This window comes from Octodon degus, unplaced genomic scaffold (assembly GCF_000260255.1).
Source record: "Octodon degus isolate 3935 unplaced genomic scaffold, OctDeg1.0 scaffold00039, whole genome shotgun sequence".
NCBI classification, from domain to species: Eukaryota; Metazoa; Chordata; class Mammalia; order Rodentia; family Octodontidae; genus Octodon; species Octodon degus.
Window position 1 is genome coordinate 13,121,375 of NW_004524615.1, and position 2,283 is coordinate 13,123,657.

Here is a 2,283-nt window from a genome sequence, read left to right on the forward strand (position 1 = left end):
TTTTTTTTTTTAAAGGAAAGGGTGTTCAGGGTCTCACTACTAGATCAGACTAGTAGTGATCCACCTGTTCACAGCCTCCCAAGAGCTGGGATTACAGGCGCGTGCCACCACGCCCAGTCTCCAGTTAACTTTTATTATTGGAGATGAAAGTGCTAGAAAATTACCCAGGAGGAGGAAGGCATAGTTCTATTGGATTCTTTGGGAGGCAGTATCTATTTCCATTTTCTTATTTGCCTCCTCTTAGGTTAGTGGCTTAAGGAACCTAAAATGACCGAGTGACACTTTCATCTTCCACTTCACCGAAAACATTTCCTTTTAATGGAAAACAACATTCCCTTTCCTCTTTAAAACCAGGGTTTTACATCAGCAAGAATAGGAAGAGAAAAAAAAATAAACTTTTTTTTTAGTTTACGCACTATATGTTTCAGACTGGCCTTGAACCAGTGGCAGTCCTTCTGCCTCAGCCTTGCCAGTGCTGGGATTACAGATATTGTGCCCCCTTGCCTGGCCTGGAAAAAAAAAATTGAGTGGATTACTAGGGTAATAAGTGAGAGGGTTCACTTCCGTACATTGATTCCTGGAAGAGTGTTTTTTTGTTTTTTTTTTTTTTGGCTGGCTCAGTCTGCCTTAAGGGCGAGCCTGGTAAAGCACATGGAGGTGGGGATCGAACTGTGGTCTCCTGCACCTGACTGGGTTTGCCAGAGCAGGCGCTTAAACAACTGAGCTAACCTGCAAGCCCCCCCCCAGAACAGTGTTTTTGACATTGGAGAGATAGCTTAATTCAAAGAAAATACTGTATCATATAACATACATCTTTTTTAAAAAATAATTTTATTGAGAAACAAATAGCAATGAGACAGTTTCAAAACCGATTAGTAGGACAGTTTCAGTAATTAATACATTGCATATTATTGTCTTAGTGGTTATTCATTGTACAAGATAGCACACCATCTTTGATAAATTTCTTAAAATTGTTGAGTTCATTAGGCCGTGCTGTTCTTCTGCTGGGTTATTTGTTACAGGTGACAGTTATGTGGTAAGTTTGGTGAGTTCCAGCTGCAGTGAGATGCTCCTTAATAACTGGTGTATAGTGAATTTTAAATTGCCGGCCATGAGCCATTAGTGGTCCTGGAAACAGTGTTGGTGGGCTGTGGCCAGGTTCTTCCCCTCACCTCCAATACCTTCCAGTGAACTGTAATAGACTTGAGAGGTTGGATTGCAAGTAACCATGTAATACATGTTGTAAAGGTAAATATTTTTACATGTAAGTACTGTATTATAATTAAAATACATTTTGTAGTATGATCCATGGTCATAATACTTTGAAAGCTACTGGTCTGAAGAGACATTTATTTGAACACGTGGTTTCCTTATCTCCAACTTCCCTGCATTTAAGTGTTGATTTCTCATTTTCACTCCACATGGTGTCAGTGTTGGCTGCAATCCTTCAGTGGATTTGACAATGAGAATGGGTTTCTGTAGGAGTGCTATTTCCTCAGAACAAGGTCAAAAGGCAGGCACCACGAAGGAGATGGCCTACAGAACTTTTCAGGTTGTTTATATGATTAAATGAGACTAGTAACTAGCACGCCCCAGGAATTAATTTCCATGCAACACACTGTTACACTGATAAGAACAGATACTACACTTGATCTTATCCAAAAGGGCAAGAAGCATTGTGACACACTATTAAGCAAAATATCTGGTACTGTGCTCTTCATACAGTGTTAAGTCTTCCACTAAAATTTATATTTAAAATGTAAGCCTCTTATATTGGTCAGATGACCAGACAGCCTAAATAGAGCCAATTTTCTGATTTGAATAAAACTTCATATTCCCTGTTCATCTCTTTCCATCCCTCCTCTGACTTCTTACCCAAATGGCATTTTTCTTTTCTTGAATCTTGAGAGTCTTGTGGCTAAAGCAGACATAGAAATTCTGTGGGAAAGTATCTGCAAAATAAATTTCTTTGAATGAATTGGAATAGAAGGCTTGACTCTCAGGATTTGTCCTTCCCTTACAAAATGAATAAGCCAAAAGTACTGACTGGACAGAAGATTTCTATTAAATGATCTATAAATTTAAAGCACAACAACTCTTAACTGGCCCTGGATGGAGGAATCATTTTACTGTTCTGTCCTGTATACTTTTTTTGAATATACACTGCTGGGAATGCTTTTAGGAATTTGTGCTGTCAGAGATAGTGATAGATTTAGAAAGACAACAGAGTACCTTCAAGACAGATGGAGCTTTGTAGGGACATCAAGAGGATGTCCCTCCTGA

General features: G+C 39.0%; 1 pseudogene; it reads right to left on the reverse strand.

Annotated features, from left to right (window-relative positions):
* Positions 1-1,548: 1,548 nt before the first annotated feature.
* On the reverse strand, positions 1,549-1,678 carry LOC111816775 (annotated as a pseudogene).
* Between the last annotated feature and the right edge of the window lie 605 nt (positions 1,679-2,283).